This window comes from Adiantum capillus-veneris, chromosome 30, assembly GCF_014529385.1.
Source record: "Adiantum capillus-veneris isolate H3 chromosome 30, ASM1452938v2, whole genome shotgun sequence".
Lineage (NCBI taxonomy): Eukaryota > Viridiplantae > Streptophyta > Polypodiopsida > Polypodiales > Pteridaceae > Adiantum > Adiantum capillus-veneris.
Window position 1 is genome coordinate 55459151 of NC_140960.1, and position 22757 is coordinate 55481907.

Here is a 22757-nt window from a genome sequence, read left to right on the forward strand (position 1 = left end):
CCCGCTCAAGGTGCCATGGCACATCTTCTTGGAGCCAGAATTGCCATCAAATGTGTTGCCTGTCATTTTGAGCCTTCCATGGAAGCCCTCGTTCCCGTGCCGCCGGTTGGCCCTTGAGCCTGCCATGGCAATTACCCTATCAAGGGGCTGCTCCTGCGGTCATGTCCTTTTCGTCAGCTCCCACTATGGAAAAACCCTCACAAGAGAGAAAGAGACATAGAAAGAGAGAGTACACATGCAACGCCATGCATTTGCATGCAATAATTCCCCCCTTTCTCCATGGCTCCCTCCTCCACCAAGCTCTGATACCAGTGAAAGGCATAGGGAACTGGAACGTGTGATTCTCCTCCCAACCGTGTCCTATATAGGCCCTTGGCTTGGCTAAATATAGGAACCCCCTTAACGCACGTCCGTTCTAGCCATTGGCCTTGCTCGGTCCTACCCTTGGCATGACACGACAAAAGGGTAGCGGTACACACAGTGGTAAGAAGAAAATTTGGTTGGGCGGCACACACACAAGCAAGTGGCATCGAATCATCCCGACTTGTCTATTGATTAGCGACATTGGTGACACATCGTGAGCGAGCATCACATTGGCTTTGCATCAACATTGGCCTGACACCATCAACGGCTTCAAGCATAGGCGTTTTTCAACATTTCCGTCTGACGATTAAATTTTGCATCAACTTCCTAGTCTACACCGACATGCAGGTTATTCCCATAGCAGGTTTATAGGGGGGCTTTCAAGCTCACGTACACCAGTTTCTCCAGGTTTTTTGACAGGCATAGGTACAGCGCCTTCACAAGCATGCTTGGCAGCCATTTTGGCAGCAGTTTCTTTGCAAATGCTATGTGTTGATAGATACATATTTTGTTGAGCACACACAATGCTATTGGGCTCTTTTGAGAGTGTTTTTCACTTCCGCCGCAAGGAGAGGTATTAGTACAAACTCATTGCATTTTTTGGTGTCTATTTGCGCGTATATCATGCTACACTAGCAGTGACTACTGTTACATATACGTTGAGTTGCGATTACTACCACTGGACGTCACTTGTGGAGCCAATTTAGCTCAATATTTTTGGCAGGTACATGGTCATTTTTGTGACTTGGACCGGAAGAGCCCTTCCCGAGACTGTAACTCGTCATTGAGTCTACTTAACCTTTTGTGAGGGACGTTGCATGAGGTTTTTTTTTTAAAGCTAAGACTGGGGGCTGGGTTACCCAGTGTGAGGTGAATTAGGTCGATGGAGATCCCTTTTTGTGGCTTCACCATAGGTTATATATAGATGAGTATAAGTTTACGTCAAGTTGACGGTCGTCCGTGCTTTGCCAGTGGTTTATGCTACCATTTTATGTTGTATATGCTTTGACAGGATTTGATTTTGTTTATGCATTGTTTCACGTTTGTTTTGGGTTGAGATCTCCCTCCTTGAACAAAGGAGACTCCACCGGATTTTCCCGCAAGTCGTCCATACTCATTCTTGGCACACTTGATTATTCACACAATGATTTTGCTGCATATTGTCTTGAGGTGTTGCTCCTATTATAGGGAAAACTCTATTGAAATTTTCCCAAAATTTTTCCATAAGCCTTTTGGTCACATTATCTTGAAATATGGTTGCGAATAGCTTTGGACAAGGATGAGTACTACATCAAAAAGTTTGATAGCACAAACTTTGCAATCTAGAAGCAACATACGTGCAATGTGTTGATCAATAAGGGTCTGATAGCACCATTGCATAAGAGAATGCATACACTGATGATCAATGGGAAGATTTGAATGCGCATGCTATGGCGACCATTTACCTGCACCTTGGTGAATCCATCTACTTCATAGTAATGGATAAGACCAATGCCAAAGATTTATGGGATGCCTTATGTGCTGCATGGGATGGTAAAATTGCCTAGAACAAGGTTTTCTCCAGAAGAAACTTATGCATATGAACATGAAAGAAGGCAATAGCGTTAGCTCTCATTTGAATGAGTTCAACAATGTTCTTTTTCACCTCACTTCCAAAGGTCTTAAATTTGATAATGAGATGAAGGTCATCTTCTTGCCATGTTCATTGCCACCATCATGGGATATGTGCAATACAGTCATAAGGTAAACAACTGGCGGCAAGTTTATTTTCAGTGACATTACTAGACATTGCTCACTTAGGAGATAAACGTTAGTCTCTTAATGCGAGTGGGCATGGTGATGTGTATATGGCTAGTGGTGGGGATGGGAATGGAGGGAGCTTTTTCCAGATTTTTGCTCAATTGAGCAAAAAATAAATAAAAAAATTTCTTTGCTCCAAAATCGATTTTTGGAGCGCGCATGTTTTCTTAATCATTCTCTCTCTCTCTCTCTCTCTCTCTCTCTCTCTCTCTCTCTCTCTCTCTCTCGGGGGGGGAGGGACCCGCTATGCACCTTCATAGGGAACATAGCTTTTTGCAACACAAAAAGTAGGAAGACGTTGTTTTAGGATGGACTCAAGCAGCCATCTTGCCAGGCAAAGTGAGTGTTGCCCCTTCGCATAGCGTATCATCAGCTGTCATATCTTTCGCAAGTGGTGACTCTCTTTTTGATAGCTTGGGGTAGAGCACTACATTGCTCAAGGAGAGGGACTACAATGGTATGGCTAAGGTCTCTTCTACCCCTCCTCCCCATGAGCCCACGAGAGAAGTTGAGCTTAACCTTGTGGAGGCTGACCTCGATCTCCGATTAGGCCTAGCGACATACACTTCATTTGAGAGACTCGAGCACGAGGATAGAGTTTCTCTCCCAAGTTCGCATGCAATGCATGTTAGCTTTCACATTTGAGATGAGACTAAGTCTCTCTCCTTAGGCACATGGCAAAGCTTGCCACCAAAGAGTCTAATATATGAAAGCTTGCCACCAAAGAGTCTAATATATGAAAGATAAAATATGAGAGATGGCCCTTCAAATAAATAGTCATCACCAAAGAGCTTAATATATGAGAGAGATAAAATATGAGAGATTTTCAAATGAATAGTCACCTGATTCACCTCTCTCTCTCTCTCTCTCTCTCTCTCTCTCTCTCTCTCTCTCTCTCTCTCCTTCAAGCTCAAGCTGAGAGGTGAGCGCTAGCGCCCACCTCAACTTGCAGTTGTGTGTGTGTGTGTGTGTGTGTGTGTGTGTGTGTGCGTGCGCGCCCACCTCAGCTTGCACTTGTGTGTGTGTGTGTGTGTGTGTGTGTGTGTGTGTGTGTGTGTGTGAGAGAGAGAGAGAGAGAGAGAGAGAGAGAGAGAGAGAGGGGAGGGGAGGTGATCCAGACATGTGTGTGTGTGTGTGTGTGTGTGTGTGTGTGTGTGTGAGAGAGAGAGAGAGAGAGAGAGAGAGAGAGAGAGAGAGAGAGAGAGAGAGAGAGAGAGAGAGGAGGTGATCTAGACATGTGTGTGTGTGTGTGTGTGTGTGTGTGTGTGTGTGTGAGAGAGAGAGAGAGAGAGAGAGAGAGAGAGAGAGAGAGTTCGAAGTTCGTCTCTCCTACTAGATTTTGTGTGTCTCCTTACTTAGCTGCGTGTTGCATCTTACTTGGTTTGTTGATGCGTAGTGGCAAACCTTGATGCAATCAAGCTCTTGCACTTGCACGGCCTCTACATTTGTGAATCCATGCACGACCTGCACGCCATACACCCCTATGCAACATTTGCACTTGTGTTGCCTTGTGCCTATAGACTGTACAAAACTAGCTGGCTCAATGATCTCTGATGCACCTCTACGACAAGCTGTAGCTATACGATGTACCCTTTTTCTTGTGCCCTACAACACCCCACACACCTACCTTGACCTGTAGCTACTGCATCACATATTACACCAGATGCAGCCTGTACAGAGTGACAACTACATGATTGTGTTACTTGTTGCATTTATTGGTCGCACTTTTGGGTCAAAGCACTTCGAAATCTATCTACAATATTCACTTCATCTGAGATCTACCCCTTTCAAAACCTGTTGTGCAACCGAGAGAGAGAGAGAGAGAGAGAGAGAGAGAGAGAGAGAGAGAGGCCTAGGTATTTCTATCTTCTCTCTCCTTCCAGTTTTGCAAGCTCAATTTTTGCAAGCATGACAACTAGCATCTACAACCTCTTCATTATCAACAAGTTCGACGGCCAAATCTTCTACAAGGACTATGGATCTACTGACTGTCTAGGCACTAATGATAGCTTATGGTTAACAAGTCTCTGGCATTCTATGCACGCCATCTACCGGTAGCTCTCACTTACCCATAGTTGTGGTGGCATTAAGCTCTTGGAAGTTGATACATTCGACGCCTGTTGTTTCTAGTCCCTTACAAGTACAAAATTCTTTGTGATGGCAGAGCTAGGTACCTAGGCACTAGATACCTTACTTAAAAACGTATATGATCTTTATGTCAATAGTGTACTTAAAAATCCATTTTATGAAGTTGAAATGTCAATTAAATGTGAGCTCTTTGATCTCAGCTTCACCCAATATATTCTCAAAGACAAGGGAATGTCGAGCAACAGTTAAAGACGAGCATTCATCAAAAACTTGGTTGCCTTGGGGTCTTGTAGTATTATGCCAATGTCGGATTATACTTCATTGTGTGTGTGTGTGTGTGTGTGTGTGTGTGTGTGAGAGAGAGAGAGAGAGAGAGAAGAGAGAGAGAGAGGGAAGGGGGGGGGGGGGGGGGGGGGGGGGGGGGGGGGGGGGGGGGGGGGGGGGGGGGGGGGGGGTGGGGGGGGGGGGGGGGGGGGGGGGGGGGGGGGGGCTTGTCATGCGTAAGGAGATTAATGAAGAGTCCACTTGTTGCCCTACCCGACATACTCACTGGCTTTTGCATGTTTGTAGTGGGGTGAAGGGTGGATAATGGAGTAGTTAACATGAATTGCAGATGGAAAAATAGAGAACATTACATTTTTATTGCTTGTAGTACATAAAGCAGCACTTTATATGGTGCGGCCGCATTCATTTTCTAGAAGTCCCGAGGTTTGTAGGAGTGCTACCCTCTATAGGCAAGAGATGATTCACCATGCACCCTGGTTGCACCTTAAATCTCCCCTCGTACTCGTCTATGATGATTCCAACTCTTTTCTAGCAAGAGAATGCAAATTTCCCCTTCTCGTTCAAGGTCAGTAACAAGTGCATATTACGTTCCATGCAACATCGATAAAGATGATAGACCTCTAATGTTGCCTTGTGAGCCTCCCCAAACCATTCTGCTCCATATGTTGCCCGTCCATTGGGGATGGCCTCCATGGAATCCTAAGTAGACTTGATGCTATTCTCAAGATTGTCGGGTATTATAGCGAGATAGAGAAGCTCTCTAGGATAGTTTTTGAATGGTTACACAAAATAATTAAAGGCACTATCAATTTTATAGCATTTGGGAGACTACTGTTTTATTATTCATTACTTTTTTACTAATGTGACACCTCAACACCCTCATACTCTATCACACAATCTCTCTCTCTCTCTCTCTCCTCTCTCTCTCTCTCTCTCACACACACACACACACACACACACACACACACACACACACACACACACACACACACAAGGAGAAATATACACCTAAATCAGCTTACATCAAGATTAATGCTAACAAAAAGAGAGACAAAATGATTTATAAACCAAGATAATCCAAAACATCTTTGTCAAAGGTCCAATATACGGCGGAAAATGTGTCACAAAATCATTCAATCATGGGGCTTTACTCTAAGTTTGGATATGTGCATTCACAGCTAAGAGCATTGTAGACATCTACTTTGCCTAGCACAGACTAATGTATGAACATGTTTTCATTTTGGCTCAATCCAAGCACTCTCAAGAAAATGAAGTACAAGTGCTTGCAAGCCAAATAAGATTTTTTCTTGGCCTCCCTATCGGTGAAGTATGGGCATGTGCAGTAGGGTTCATCCTTGATGTGCACCTCATACACCCTCACAGTCCATCTCTTGCATGAGACTAAACCTTGAAGACTTCATATACTTTGTCTATGATGCATTTCTCTTCAATCACCTTAGCCTTAAAACAAAGAGCCAAACCAATTACATTCGCCATATTTGATGTACATGCATCATACAATGAGATTTTATTTTTTGAATCCCTCGCTTTTGCAAGCCAACTCCCATGCTTACTCTCGGCCAAGTTGATTCTTGGAGTGTTTGCCCTCCCATCGATACTTCTCTCTACCACTGTCATGATGCTCCTCCAATGTGCAATACGCACCTCCCACCAACTCAACCAAGAGTCATTGCGGAGATGTTTTTGTCCATACAATTTTCATTGTGCCACCATTGTGAAAGGAGACAAGACTCTACTATAGCTGCCTATCTAGAGGGGGCTAAACGCCACTTTTTTCACATGTCTTTGTGAGTTTTTTGAGATCAAGAAAACAATGTACTTTGTTGTCTGCGCCACCATGCTTTGCTTCCAATGAAAAAGACAAGAGTTCTCTTGCTGTTGTAGAACATAGTCATTCCCACCATTGAACATGGTGCGAACTGAGGTGGGAACCCGGCCAAAGCTTGAGGTGCTTGTCGTGCTTGCTGACTAAGGTGCTTGATGACTAAGGTGCTTGAGGTGCTTCATGACTAAGGTGATTAAGGGGCTTAAGGTGTTACAAAAGTCAACAAGGATACCTACATATGGGGGGTGAGCCCTACTTGTAGGAGCACGAGAGAGAACACACACACCCTCACTCAAGGCAAGCCTAGTCTAAAGAGGCAACAAGGACACATGTCAAGCTCCTCTCCATGTTGCCCTCATAAGGTGCCTAAAGCCTATTGGTTGGCCTCTAAAGGGGTCCAATAATATTTTAGCTAATTAAATTATTTTTAAAAGCATTTATCAAGTCCTCTCTCTCAAAGGGAAAGGAGGACACTTGTCCAAGGATTACCCCTATTGCTAGCTATGACCCAGGCTTGTGATTGGCTAGGCTAGAGAGAGCCAATGAGCTTCAAGCAAGGCGAAAAAGAGGAGATCGACCATGCAGCTTGGGGGCTAGCTTAGGGGGTATACTCTCCCACACACACACACACACACACACACACACACACACACACACACACACACACACACACACACACACACACACACACACACACTCTTATTGTGTGAAGTGCCAAGTGCAAGAACTCCATCTCTTTCTCCAAGCTTGTTGAGAAGTTGAGAGCCTACACCGACTGCTGCCAGAGCTTCCATAGCCATTACAGGTGCCATTGTTGTAGTGTCTTCCACTTACGTGAGCCCACAACTCATTTGAGAGTGTGTAGCCTCTTCTTGGAGTGGCCTCATACACACAGATAGAGTGGGAGTTTGGCGACATTGTCTTCTTCGACTACAGGTACAGGTACAGGTACAGGTACAGGTACAGGTACGGGTACAGGTTACAGGTTACAAGGAGTTTTGGATACAGGTTTCTTCTGTGGTTACAAAACATGTATTTTGACTGTGGGACAGCCATGTATATGGTTGTGGTTTGAGTGGGAGCTTCTACTCTTCTAGGCAGTCTGTTTATGCGTGTTCTTGAGCTACAGCTTTACATCATCTATGTATGTTGATGGATGTGGATATGGCAGTTTGACAGACACTCTTTATGCATGATATTGTGGAGATTTGGTTCACTTATACATAGAGCGGGTTTGCTCTTGCTTGCAGTGTTGCGGTTTGAGTACAGATAGGTACTTGGTTGACAGTAGAGATTGGACTTCGTTGAGCTTGTGCATTGGTTATATGCTCACTTGGATCCATTTATGCTCACGAATTTGTGTAAGCTTGGTCAGCTTATGTCTCTATTGTGGTTATTCAGACATGGAGTATGTTTATGCCTCTATGACAGCTCATTGTTGATGCATTTTGTGGCACAGTTTGCCTAGGCCGGTTGAGTTACAAGTGTCACGGGTTTATGCATTTGTTTGTGGATTTCTACGTACGTTTTTTGACCATATTATGGGCTGATTTATACTCTATGCGTTTGCTCTTTGATTGAGCAGCAGGTGTTGTCAGATTTGCAACACTACTTTGTTGTGGCAGTTTGTTGGTTGGTTACAGGTTTCTCATTGTTGCATTCTTGTTGTAATGGGCACTAAAGAGGACACAGTTTTCAATATTGAGAAGTTGGATGGTGCTAACTTCTCATATTGGAAAGATCAGATTTGGGATGTCTTGGTGCAGAAGAAACAGATTTGACCTCTAAAGTTGCAGGGAGTTAAGCCAGAGAACATGGAGAGGGATGATTGGGAGGAGTTGGATGAGATGTGCAGGTCTACCATTAGGCTTTCCCTTTCAAAGTCTGTTTATTACAATGTGAAAGATGCACAGGGTGGAGCTTATGAGCTATGGCAACGGATTTGCGATATGTATGATAAGCATTCGGCTGCTTCTATGGTTTATTGGATTAAAAAGCTTATTGATTTGCGAATGGAGGAAGGTGCTTCCATGAATGCGCATTTGAATGAGTTCAATACAATTTTCAGCCAACTTGCTACGCAGAAAATTACGTTTGAGGACAATGTAAAAGCTATGTTTTTACTTGTCACGTTGCCTGAGTCATGGGACACATTTAGGACAGCCATAAGTAACTCGGTTCCTGCGGATGAGTTGACAAGTACTAATGTGGAGTCTAGTCTTCTCACGGAAGAGATTAATCGAAAGAATAATGCAGGTAGTAAGTTTTCTAGTGCAATGGTTGTCAGAGGCAGGACTATGGACAAGTATAAGTCCAACAGGGGTAAATCTAGAAGCAAGTCCCGTGCAAGCACAAGTAAAAAGGATGTGGAATGTTTTCATTGTGGTAGAAAAGGCCATTTCAAAAAGGATTGCTACAAGTGGAAAAGGGAAAATGGAGATGGTAAGGAGAAAGACCATGATGCTAAGGACAAGCCTAAATCCAATGTCAAGATTGAGGAGTTAAATGCAACACAGGGAGAGTGTAGCTCTCAAGATGACCATGTATGTGCTCCGACTAGTGCTACTAGTGAAGAGCTTGGTGATGTGTTGATTGCATCCTATTTTGATGACGCTTTTCTTCTCACTCATGAGCGTAGTATGCCTATGGATTGGGTCATTGACAGTGGTGCTTCTTTTCACGTTACGCCTCATAGGTCGTGGTTTCATGACTATGATGCTTCGAGCACAGGTACTGTCAGGATTGCTGATGGGCATTCTATGCAGATTCATGGCATTGGGGATATTCATTTGGCTATGCCAAACTCTACTACGTTTGTCTTGCAGTGTGTGCGTCATGTGCCGGCTCTTGCAAAAAGCTTGATTAGTGTGGGTCAGTTGGATTCACTTGGTTTCAATGTATCTTTTGGTGATGGAGGTTGGAAGATCACTAAGGGCAGCCTTGTTTTGGTTAAAGGTGCTAAGAGGAATACGTTGTATTCCATTTGTGTAGCTAGTGTGGCTGATCACATTGTGGGGATCACTGAGCAACCTCCTGCTTCTTTATGGCATCAGCGTTTGGAGCATATGTCACTGAAAGGTTTGAAGTTGTTGGCACGTACGGATTACATTCACATTTCAGATTTTGGTGGTTTTGAGTTTTGTGAGCACTGCCTTTATGGTCGACATGCTCGGTCTTCTCATAAGAAAAGTGTTCCACACAGATCTTTGGAAAAGCTAGCTTTGGTGCATAGTGATGTATGTGGGCCGATGCCCAATGCTTCTCTTGGAGGTGCTATGTACTTTGTTACGTTCATTGATGATGCTAGCAGGAAGGTATGGGCATACCCCATTCGTAAGAAGGATATGGTGTTTGATATATTTAAGCAATGGTTGGCTCTTGTCGAGAACCAATCAGGTTGTAAGTTGAAGTGCTTACGTACGGACAATGGGGGTGAATTTATGTCTCATGCTTTCACAACATTATGTGTTGAGAAGGGTATACGGCGCGAGCTTAGTGCTCCCTATACACTTCCTCAAAATGGTGTGGCAGAGCGCATGAACAGGACTATACAGGAAAAAGTCCGTAGTATGCTTTCTATGGTGGTTTGTCAAATGGATTTTGGGCTGAAGCTGTTGCCACTTCTGTGCATTTGATAAATCGTTCACCTAGTGTTCCTTTGGGCTTCAAAGTGCCTGAAGAGGTATGGACAGGTTTGCCACCTTCGTATGGTCACCTTCGTGTTTTTGGCTGTGAAGCTTATGTACATGTACCTAAGGCAAAACGCAGCAAATTGGATCCAAAGAGCAAGAGATGTATCTTCTTGGGTTATGGTAGCTCTGGTGAGATGGGTTATCGATTGTGGGATCCTATTGACAGGAAGATTGTGCGCAGCCATGATGTTGTTTTTCATGAGGACTCTATGTATAGAGAATCACCGCGAACGGTTGAGGTTCGGCGTGTGATATTTGAGGAGGATGGTCATCGGTATGATGGTCCCATGGCTGCTCGTGGGCAACCCATTGACCCTCAAGTGGGAGATCAGCCCTTGTTGGGAGATCATGTAGATGTGGGACAGCCCTTGTTGGGAGATCATGTAGATGTGGGACAGCCAGATGCACCTCCTGCACAGTCTTTGAGGCGTTCAGAGCGGCGTGCAAGACAGCCTCAGCGTTTTGTGCCTTCTATGGATTATGTATTGTTGACTGATTGCGGGGAGCCATCATGTTATGATGAGGCCATGTCTAGTGTTGACAAGCTCAAGTGGGAGCAGGCTATGCAGTCAGAGATGGATTCGTTGATCCAAAATGAAACGTGGGAGCTTACTCCTTTGCCAAAGGGTAAGAAGGCACTACCATGCAAGTGGGTTTACAAGATAAAATTGTGTTCAATGGATGCAAATCCTAGGTACAAAGCAAGGCTTGTGGCTAAAGGATTCAAGCAACAGAAGGGCATTGATTTTGACGAGATCTTCTCCCCAGAGGTGAAGATGTCTACTTTGCGTATGTTGTTTGCTTTGGTAGCTACAGAAGACATGGAATTGAAGCAAATGGATGTAAAGACAGCTTTCTTACATCCGGACTTGCACGAGGATTTGTACATGGAGCAACCAAGTGGGTTTGTTATTCATGGCTCAAAGAAGATGGTATGCCGGCTTCTTAAGACCTTGTATGGGCTGAAGCAATCATCTCGTGAATGGTATCGTAAGTTTGATGCATTCATGAGTTCATTGGGCTATGTACGCAGTTATGAGGACCCATGCCTCTATACTCGCAAGGCTGCAGATGGTAGTCTTATTGTTTTGGTTTTGTATGTGGATGACATGCTGATCGCAGGGAAGTGTATTTCTGATGTGGATACCTTGAAACATAGGCTACATGAGACCTTTTCCATGAAGGATCTTGGGGATGCCAGTCATATTTTGGGTATGCGGATCACCCGTGATCGTTCTCGCAAGATGCTCTTTCTTAGTCAGAAAGAGTACATTGACAGGGTGCTTGAGCGTTTTCATATGGAAGGGGGGAAGGCCATTAGTACCCCGTTGCCTCCATATGTAAAACTCAGCCATGATGACTACCCTCAGACAGATTTGGAGACTACAGAGATGTCTCAGATTCCCTATGCGTCAGCTGTTGGTTCCTTGATGTATGCCATGGTGGCTACGCGTCCAGATCTTGCTCATGCAGTTGGTGTGGTTAGCAGGTACATGTCTAACCCGGGCAAGCGTCATTGGGATGCAGTGAGAGGTATTCTCAGAGACTTGAGAGGGACTTCAAAGTTGTCCCTATGTTATGGTGAGAAGGATATGTATGTTTGCGGATATACAGATTCAGACTATGCAGGGTCAGTGGACTCGAGGAAGTCTACTAGCGGCTATGTGTTCACAGTTGCAGGTGGACCTGTTTCGTGGGCATCACGTTTACAGCCATGCGTTGCTTTGAGCACTACAGAGGCTGAATATATGGCTTCCACTGAGGCTGCCAAGGAGGCCGTATGGCTCTCACGACTAGTGGGAGATCTTGGTATAGCTGGTGATGCTCCGATTCTACATTGTGATAGCCAGAGTGCCATAGCGTTGGCACGGAATCCTGTCTTCCATGCGAAGACAAAGCACATTGAGGTGAGGTATCACTTCATACGAGAGGTGCTAGAGGACAAGCGCATAGAGCTTGTCAAGGTACACACTGACGATAACCCTGCTGATCTACTCACGAAGTCATTACCCTCACAGCGGTTTGCACACTGTAGATCGATGATGGGTATGGCTTGACTTCTTTTGCTGTACTTTGGCCACTTTAAAGGCACACTGCCTTTAAGTGGGAGATTGTTGGGTTAAAGGCCCGTGTGCCCGGATGCCCGTTGTTCAGCCGCCCATGTACAGCCATTCATTTACTCATTCATAATAACTATACTCATAACTACACATTGTAGTGTGAGTACCGCCTCGCCACACACTGTGTCTATCTCCTTCTTCGTGTTGGCTCTCTGTGTGTGTGCTCTCCGATCCCAACAAAATCTGGTCCTCAATTGTTGTCAAGTTCTCTAATTCTCTCTCTTGCAAAGTATTGTTCATGCCAAGTTGATTAAGTATAATGGTTATGTTGCTACCGCTAATTAAGCTCACCCTCTATGTTCTCAAAGTAGTCTCATAAAAATGCTCACTATAGTTCTCTTAATTCCGCTATTCTCAAAGTTCATAGGCCATTTCCATTACATTGTTAGTTGTTTCTTAAGATGTCAAACTTGAGAAATATGTTACTAAAATAAGGAAATTTGGATCTTAAACATGGCATGCCATGGTCACCCAATCTTCCACTCAATGAGATTGATCAAATTGCACCCAAACGTATCAAAGATCTCCAGTTCCACTTCATTGCATTCGATTAACCAAATCCAATCCAGATGTAGGCCAACCGTAGACATCTTGAACAGAAAGCAATGCTCAACTTTCACTCCTTGCCCAAGAAACCTGCTTCTATGAAAAAAATCATATGTGGAATCCCTTTTTAGCCGCAGCAAAGAGTCCACACCAAAGCTCTCCTTTGTTGGCCCTTTTCTTATTGCTACCATGGACCTACAAAACCTGTACCACATAATTTAGTTACTATGAAATAATATGCACAAGCAAGAGAAACAAGTAATCATCTTACCAATCCTCAACTAAGGGGCCCATTGCTTCAACAATATTTAGAAGTTCTTGCTCGCCAAGTACATGGCTAGAGCCCCCCTCTTGCATCAAAGTTGTTGTCACAATTTCCTTTGCCACACACATTTGTACCTTTTGTGCACCGGCGTGTCTATCTACAATGAGGACTCGTGCAACCATTTCTTTAGTTTTATTGGTAAGTCCTTTGGACGTACCATCCCTCGTGTCATGTTGGTGAGTTCCTTGATGTAATATCAATTTGCTCATGCTTTCATCCCTTGGCATGACATAATATATGAAGCAATCACATGTACGTAAACAAATGGGTGGCTATCCATAATAGTGGCAAGTAAGCTTGCCTCCAAGTCCATCACAAAACTCACCCATATAAGGTAATTTCAACATACTACCATTGAAATGTGTCGTGTTTGACTTCCCAAAATTAACCAATTTGGGATAACTTTCATTGACACTTTAGGGCACCTACACAATGACTCTTGTGACACACTTTAGGAAATGCGATGTTTGAGGTTTGCGGTTTGGTCCAGTGGTGTGGATCATGCTTATGTCCATAACATCCATTGGATGAACCTTTCCTAAGGTCGATGGAAACTCAAACACCATGCTACCATTGTTTCCACCATCTTTGAAAGAAGCTTCATCAAGGTGTTGGGCTTTGTCATTATGTTAAAAAAAGGACAATATACTATTTTTTCTCCTTACCTCATTAGAGTTTTGCAATGCTTGCTCCCCACAAAGTTGTTTCTTGCTTGGGCTAGTAAGGTTTATGTAGGGAATGTCCACCAGAGGAGCAACCACACCACTCAAATTTGAAACTATTGTCATCTTTGACTAGCACCACAAACTTGTAGAGAGAGATTAGTCCATAACATAAAACTCCTCTCCTAAGTAATTGCTTGTTTCTTTTTGTGGCACTTTCAACTCTTCACTCACAACCATGACAATGGCATGTAGAGCACTAAATGTTTGCAGTGCAACATGCTCTTGCAAATATCTAACCCCAAAAAAATATTCCCATTGGTAAAGGAAAAATCTCATTCGAAAGAAGGGAAGACTATAGTGCACTACATGGTAGAAGAGTTGAAAAATGAGAGTGGAAGTGTCTAATTGTGTTTTGAAGAGTTAAAAGTAGTTTATATTAATCTTAATAGTTATTGGTATCATTTAATATTTTTTTGGAATCGAGATTAAACTAATTTTTTTAAAATTGTATTCCCTCTTTTCCTCCCAATACCCACCTCCTCCCTCCTCTCTCTCTGCCTCCCTCGACTGCCCTCTCTCTCTCTCTCTCTCTCTCTCTCTCTCTCTCCCCCCCCCCCCCCCCCCCCCCCCCCCCACACACACACACACACACACACACACCCCATCCTCCCGCTCTCATTTATCTCTCTCTCTTCATAATAGGGGGCACCCCTTCTAGATACTTTTTTGAGTTCTCCCACTCTCACTTTTCCCCTCAAAACCATAAACTTTCTCCTTCTATAATTTTCTCCCTCACCCAGTCAAATTCTCGCTCTTTTTTTTTGACACCCCTATTATAAAGAAAATGCCAATTCTAACGAGACGAATCGGTCTAAAGGAGTGAAATGCAAAGAAAAAATTCTAGTCCATGCCACTCAAGAGAGCTATTCCTCTCTTGCAATGACATTCGCGGTTGGTGCGTCCGTATGAATGGCTACACACGTATCGCTGTCGAAGGCTGCACTTACGTCAACGTCCATAAAAGCACAAAACATAGGTAATGGCCCTCTTACTGATCTCTTTGGATCTGTGGTTTGATAGCCACATTTATTCAGGCTGGATCGATGTGCATGTTGTGCCATACAATCACTTGTTGCCACGAATCCCTCTTTGTCATCATTTGGCCAATCCGACCATTAGAACGAATGATGATTGTGTGGCCAAAATCACAACCTCTATAACCAAAAGAGGTTACCAATCCAATGTGTGTGTGTGTGTGAGAGAGTGAGAGAGAGAGAGAGAGAGAGAGAGAGAGAGAGAAGAAGAAGAAGAAGAAGAAGAAGAAGAAGTAGAAGAATATAGAGGAGAATTTTAACATCGTAGGAACTATCACAAGAGACAATAAATATCTATCTGACAAGGAGAGTTGACACTAGACCGGTTATTCGAGAGGATAATGGCATAACCAACCTACCACACTTGGGTGATAGAAAGGTTATACCGTTTTCCTCTTTTTTTAAAAAGCACACATACACCCACCAAAATAGCACACACACACGAGAGAGAGAGAGAGAGAGAGAGAGAGAGAGAGAGAGAGAGAGAGAGAGAGAGAGAGAGTCATCCAATCTCCTACTTGCGTATGCTATGGCATGTCCTTCTTGAAGCAAAACTGCCCCAAGGCATTGTCCACAAGCATCACAATGGAATTCAAAAGGCTTTGAAAGGTCTAGTAATATTAGAACGGTTTGAGAGGTAAGCTTTGCCTTTAAATTTTCAAAATCTTAATTCTCTTTTACAATCCATAAAAAATTAACATTCTTCTTTGTCGGATCATACAATGGACATGCTATGAATAATAATTTTTCTATGAAACATCTATATTTTTCACACATTCCTATAAAGCTTCTTAATTCATTTAGATTTGTTGGTATAGTTCATTTTTTTATTAACACCAACTTTTCAAGGTTTATTTGGATCCTTGCTTGAGAGATAATATGACCTGAATAGTGAATCTCTTTTAAGAAAAACTCACTTTTGTTTTGATTAACGTAAAGCTTATTGTCTCTCAAAACTTGAAATATTACTTGAAGATGCTGCTTATGTTCCTCAATAGACTTCAAGTAGATGATAATGTCATCAAAGAACACTCTCCTAAAGCTTTGATGAGGTCTAAAGAGCCTCGCCATCATTAGTAGCCAGTGCATTGGTAAGTCCAAAAGGGAGTACCAAGAATTCATATAGGCCAAAAGTTGTTTGAAAGGTTGTCTTATGAATATCTTTAGGCACTATCCCTATCTGGTGCTAGCTACTTTTGAGCTCTATTCTACTACAATAGGTAGACCCTTGTAGCTTATCAAATAGACCTTCTATCTAGGGAACAAGAAATCTGTTCTTTATGGTTATCCAATTAAGCATCCAATAGTCCACACACATTCTATAAGTACCATCTTTCTTTTGTACTAGTAGAACATGCGAACAAAATGGAGATGAACCAGGCCGACCATCCCTTTTTTCACAAGCTTGTTCACTTGCCTCATAATTTCCTCTTGTTGAGCCAATGAGACTTGATAAAGTACTTATTAGGAGGTTAGCTATTAGGTACAAGTTCTAAGGAATGATCATCTTGTCCTGGGAGGTAGCTCCCTGGGAATGTCATCCGTAAACACATCTTGAAACTTATTTAGGAAACTAGAGGATTCTAACTCCTCTTTAGTTTCATTTTTAGCTTCGTTAGGAACACATGCATCTTTCTTGGACTCCTTGACATAATCCATGTAGCAAGAAAGAGACATTTTGACTACTTTGTCTAAAGTTTGAGTCTGTATAAGTGGTATAGTGTTGCCCACACTATTAACATCAAGTGTAGAATTGTTGCCTTGATAGAAAAAGATGACTTTTCTCTTAAGGAACTTCGTAGTGGCAGTCATGCGATCAAACCATGGTGCCCCTAGGATAACATATTCATGCTTGAGTGGAGAGATGAAAAAATCTTCTTTATCAACATAACTTTGCACATGGAGACTTAGCTTCCCAGTCAATGGAGTGACTGAGGTCTCTTGCCCTTTGATAGCTCCATCTGCTTGAACTACATCTCCTATCTCGAAGTCATGAATTCCTAGCTTGATAGCTAGCTCAATAAAAATGAAGTTGTGGGTAGAGCCATGTTCAAACAAAATGAAAGCATAATGCTCTCTTACTCTCTTACTTTTCCCCAAGCATAAGAGAGTGGTGCTCCTTTGCAATGGCCTTCCTCCTTTTGAGCTTCCACCAAGGTGGCTATAAGAGGGTCATTAAATTCACTTCTCTTGGGACATGCACAAGAAATGTGACCTTGCTCTCCACACTTGCAACGTTTGTTATCTTTACAATAACGTTCAACCTCTTCAGGAGAAAGTTTATTTTTTAACCTTTGTAGCCTTTTTTTCTTTGCCTTTCCTTTGTTGTTATTGTTGTTAGCCTTGGGAGAATTCTATGTCATATTGTTCTTTCCCTTTGGCTCAATTGATTCCTTGGATTCTGTTGGCTTGGAGCCCTTCTTAGTCCTTTGTCGGAAATGAATCCTCAAAGCGAACATAGTATGATGTATGACCTCCAAAATAGTTTTAGGTCTCTGTGAGTCAACATATTCACTCAGCTCCTTAGATAGGCCAACACAAAATTATTGCTTTTGTTCCGCAAAGTCTATCTTTTTGTAAATAGTGCCTTTGAAATGTAACTTCCAAAACTTATCCATATGCTGTTGGATAGACTCATATGGGTCCATCTTCAAACCTCACCATTCCATTAGGACTTTGTCTTTGGCATCACTTGCAACAAATTACAAGCGATGCCAAAGACTCGTATGGGGCCATCTTCAAACTTCACCATTTCGTTAGAACTTTTTCTTTGGCATCACTTCCAAGGAATTGCTTTGTAATAGCAATCCTCAAAGCTTTCTAGGTATTTGGAGCTTCATCTTGGCTATGTAAGCTTGCCCACCATTGATGGCAGACTTTTGGAAATGCATAGAAACATGTCGAAGCTTTGAAGATTCCAAAAAATCTTCATTGCCAAAAGCCGCATCAAATTGTTGGATAAAGGCCAACACTTTATTAGTTGCTCTAAAGGTTCCATCATAGGTAAGGAAGCCGATGTTCTTTCCTCCCTCTTTGAATTTTTTTCAACTTATGTGACCTCTTCCATGCCACATAGCTCCTCTGTTTACCCCTTCTCTTTTCTCTCTTGGGTGGAAAATCATTGTCCTCTATATCAGAAGATGGTGATGACGAGGAAGAGAAAGAGAAGGAAGAATGTGAAGATGGTGATTGATTTCTTCGCTTCCTCTTGTTTGGATTTCTTTCTCCCTCCAATGGATTGGCAATGAAGGGAGTACTTGACGATTTCCTCTTCTTTTTGGGAGGACTAGGTGACCGGTGTGCTCGCCGTCTTCTTGGGGCATCATCACTTTCAGAGGTAGGAGGGGTATCACTTTCATACCTCTCCCTTGAAAGTTTAGGACACACTTCTTCTTCTCAGACAAATTGCCTTGGAGGTACTTTCAATATCTCTTGTTCATTACCCAAAGATTCCTCTTTTGAAGGTTTCACTAGGAGGCCTCGCATAAATTCACTCTTCTTGTGCACTTGGGGGAACTTGGGCTTGAAGGGCTTGAATTTGACTTTGAACCTTCACTTGCAAAATAGGGTTTCCCATTGCTTCTTGTAACTTGTCAACAAGCTAGTTGATGACTCTGTAACCATCATCAAATGTTGTACCATGAGCCAAATCTAAGTTGTCAATATTAATTACATTCTCTTGATTATGTTGGTCCATGATTGAATTTGTAAGGGTTTTAGGCCAAGTGGCAGCCTAAAGCCAATGACCAGCCGCACCCATCTATTATTGGTTATAATGAGGAATAAGGAGTGAGAGGTATTCACCATCTCATAGCTCCACTAAAACAGGTCTACCTCTTCATCTCCTTCCCCTTATCTCCTTCCCTTTCTTGCACGGATCACCGGATCCATCAAGTGGTATAAGAGCTCACGTAGCCCCGGCACATCCACCCCTACTCGCGTGTGCATCGACCCTAAGCAAGGGAGCATGGTAAGCTCTGCAAGAATCAAGCATGGTGTGTGCAAGGTCTGAAGCTTGAGCATTTTCAAGGCATAATCGGGTTACAAGTCGAGCAGAGAGGCCAAGTCGGCAACCAAGGAGAATCAAGCATAGCCAAGGCTTGTAGGGCGAGCTGAAGCACAAAATTGAGAGCAAAGAACAACGAGCTCGAGCATTCAATAGAGCAAGTTGAAATCTACAGGTTCCTCGGGCCGTGAGCAGGAAATTGGGGGGAATTGCAAGTAGCAAGGAAAATTTTGAATTGAGAGAGCAGAGCCGAGAGCACTCAGAAGTGCTGGATGGTTTAGGACATAATCAAGCCCATGAGCAAGGAGGTAGAAGCGAGCAGTTATGGACCAAGGCATCCACACACACACACACACACACACACACACACACACACACCCGACGACCGTTAATTTTTTTGCATGTCGTCAGACTTGGCAGGCAAAGTTTTTGACAGTCTGCATAAATCAATTATTTATTTATTTCAAGATTAAAGCCTTGCATGCAAGGGGCTACTCCCACCACAGGCCCCTGCTCACCCGACTCTTTGACCACCGACATCACACACTAAAGAGGCAGAGAAAGAGAGCGAGAGAGAGCACAGCTTGAGAGCTGTGTGTGTGTGTGTGTGTGTGTGTGTGTGTGTGTGTGTGTGAGAGAGAGAGAGAGAGAGAGAGAGAGAGAGAGAGAGAGAGAGAGAGAGAAAGAGGGAGAGAGAGATTTTCTCAAAAGAGAGCGAGCAAGAGAGCTTGATTGAGAGTGAGCGTGTGAGAGATTGAGAGAGCCGAGTTGCTAGAAAGAAAGCGAGCATGAGAGAGAGAGATAGTAGAGTTTTCATCTCGACATCAGGAGACTCCCATCCGACAATGAGAGGCGGCCTCGACAATAGTGTTTTGTTGTTTGACACCGATCTCGACACCGTGTTTGCACCCTGGCACCGACTTCCTCATAGGTGGATTTCGACATCCGACTCAACATGGATCTTTTCATAGACGACCGTTTTTTCGCAGATGACTATGCTTGCGATGTGCGCGGGTGAGGTAACTCTATCATAGAAGAGTGACACCCGACATCGACACCAAGCGCACCATTTGGACTTTACAACATGGTTTTTAGGTACGACACTCTTGGTGTATACTTGACTAGAGAATTTTCGTCAGATGGAAAAAATCGGCACATATCTACACCGACACGCATGCTGCAGGGGCCTTTTGAGCCCGTTTACAAACAGATTCTCTAGGTTTCTAGACACTTACAGACATCGATTTTCAAGCGACTTTGACAGTCATTTTGACAACAGTTTCTCTGCGGACAGATGCGTTGGCAGATGCATGTTTACTTTAGCATACTATAGTGCTATTGAGCTTTTTTGAGAGTAGATATCCCCGTAGGGATCACTTTTATTGTATGCAATAGTTCTTGGCACCTTCTTGAGCACGGTCACTCATGTACATTGAGTTGTGCACATTGCCCATGTACTTTGTGTTGAGCCATTTTTTTGCTATTTTGGCAGTTTTCCTGATCGTTTTTGAGACTGGACCGGAAGAGCCATTTTTGAGCCCGTGTCTAGTCCTTTTGTGTCTGCATTAGCCTTTGGAGGGTCGATAGCATGAAGTTTTCTTTGAGTTGGGGTATTCTCAAATGTTGAGATACCTTCGCTCATATATAGGTAGCTGGAGTTCCCCACTTACGGTACCATCGCCATAGGATATGTATCTGGGCGGTTTTTTGTGCTTTTGACACTGAGTTGGCAGTCACACAGTAGTGGTTTTAAGTTGTTGATGCCCAATGGTTCTTTTGAGCAGTTTATGCGTTTTTGAGCTGAGTTTTGACTCCTCATACAAAGGAGACCTGTTGGCGGATACGCCGCGACGGACGTCAGTACAGCGAGAACTCACCTAACAAGATTTTTCAGCTAAGGACGAAGCTCGACCCGCAGGTGCGTGGAAGCAAGCATATGGTGTCAATCTACACTCGACCGACTCTCGACTAATTCCTACAGAGATCTCTACCCAATGTCTAAGCTACAGCCTTCAGGAGTGCATAAGAAGAGGTTTCCTACAACGCTTCCAAGAGCCAAATACCCATCAAACGTTCTCGAAACGCCACAGAACTTGAAGGAGACCCTACTAACACCAATAGGTCGCTCTCCCTAAGGTCCATGAACCAAAATCCCAACCCTAAACACCCGGTGCAAAATCACGTAGGATGTCTGGTCAAAATTTGCAGGTCGTCGTTTTCGAAAACTAAAGTGCCTAATGTGTAGCTCTACTCAATGCGAACGCGTGGATATGCTGAAATGCGAAAACGGATAACGTATGCTCACCAAATCACCAAATGAAGCTTGTAAGTCGAGCTCGCAAAACCATACCATACACCCGCAATGTAGGTATCGATGCGTAGCTCTCGTCGGGGGTAACGCGCTGCACTTCTCCGCACTCGATTTCGACCACCGGTGCACGCGTAGCATCAAGATGAAACTCTCACTCTCTCTCGTACACAGTACGCTCACTCACAGTCATCACTTTTTTAAAATGACAAAGGTTTCTTTCATTAAGGTCAAAAGTGGTATAAATATCTTACAATCTCAAACCCTAATGTTCCAATTTAACCATCTACTCAATCTAAATGTCAAAAATGGGATACAATCTGGAAACTTCTATAAGCCCTAATATTTACAAAGGTGAAATGTCGGTTTTTCTCAAAGAATAGTTACAAAAAATAATATTCTGCCGAGCAATCATTTTCCGTAGGGTGTGTCCAGATGCTAACACTCCCCCCCTCCTTGTTCATGTCATCCCTGACATGGCTGTTGAGCTCCTTCTTCAGTGTAGGCTTTCTCTCATCTTGAGAAGGGACTCATATCTTGCATGCTGAGCCAGTAGCCTCGGGCCGAATATATATGTGTTGATTGTAAAGAAGCCGGTGTAGAAGGCTTCTTCAAAGGCCTGGAGGTGATAAGAAGGAAAAAACATAATTCTTTGGTATAGTGCATGTATCACCTCGTGAGAAGGCTGAGCAGACAGATTGTATGCACATCTGTATGTATCTTCAAAGAAAAAGATACTGTCTGTCGCCTGGCTTGGTTTGAAGGTTTCAAAGATTGCCAAAAGGGTTTTACATATTTTTCTCATCATGATGCAAGATAGGTCAGGTGAGCCAGTGAACAATTTGATGGCGCCCGTTAGGGTTTTCACCATGAATTGCTCACTTATTCTCTTGCCTGCCTTCAAGCCTGGCAGCTTCGGGTAATTTAGCCAAGTGGGTTGGCTTCTCTACAAAGCTCGTGGGCTTTCCATGTCCTCATCCTTGGTAGAGGGTAGAAACTGAGGTTATCTCTGATCACTTTAGGTGCCTCTACCAGATGGATTAAATATTGTGGATATTTTGTGAGCCATGCCTTTCTCCACCTGGGCTGAGAATCTACTATCAGCTTGACCCCTTCAAGTTTGGAGATATCTGCTTTGTACATTGGCATGTTGGCTCCTCTTTTATCCGTTTGTTGATAGTAACAGCTTCGTACTTTAGCAGAGGATATGGGAGAGAGGGATGTAGCCATTCACGCCGAAGGTTACTGGCATCTATCTTCTGAATAGTCATCGACTTAAACACTCTCTGCTCCCATTCCAATGCTCTTTGGCTGTGTCTCTGACTGCCGCTTCTATGGCGTTTTGCAGCTTCTCTTCTTCTTCTTGTGTTAGATCTTGGGGCTCTTGTGAGGGTCCTACCAGGATTTCCTCTTGCACATTGGTGTCCACTAGGGATCTGACACATTCTCTATGTTGATTCCCTCCATGGCTGCTGGCCCGGTGCTAAACTGCTACTCTTCCGTTTGCTGCTGACCTCTCAGCTCTTCTATCTGCTTCTAAAGTGTCTTCTTTTCCTCTTCCGCTTGCTCTCCCATGTTTACAAGGAGGTCGTTTAGATCTGCATTTATTTTTTCCACCT

At 43.5% G+C, this 22757-nt stretch overlaps 1 pseudogene; it reads left to right on the forward strand.

Annotated features, from left to right (window-relative positions):
* The first annotated feature begins 4071 nt into the window (after positions 1 to 4071).
* LOC147417987 (uncharacterized) lies at positions 4072 to 4500 on the forward strand (annotated as a pseudogene).
* Positions 4501 to 22757: the final 18257 nt, after the last annotated feature.